A 208-nucleotide genomic window follows, 5' to 3' on the forward strand; every position below is an offset into this window, starting at 1 on the left:
GTAGGGGTACGTTCCGTAATTTTCTAAAATCGCATAAAACCAAAACAATGAGTTAAAATTAACTTAAAACCGCATAAAAAAGTTTGCAGAAATTAAAAGAAATAGGCTGCTTAATAAATTACTTCGAATGTCTGAAAGAAATTCATATAAAAGCTTAAAATAAACTTGTATTCAAACTTAATTCAGTTTATTTTATTGAAAAGTAATA

The sequence above is a fragment of the Centruroides sculpturatus genome, unplaced genomic scaffold (genome assembly GCF_000671375.1).
Source record: "Centruroides sculpturatus isolate CEXI.00-Female unplaced genomic scaffold, Cexi_2.0 scaffold1005, whole genome shotgun sequence".
Classification (NCBI taxonomy): domain Eukaryota; kingdom Metazoa; phylum Arthropoda; class Arachnida; order Scorpiones; family Buthidae; genus Centruroides; species Centruroides sculpturatus.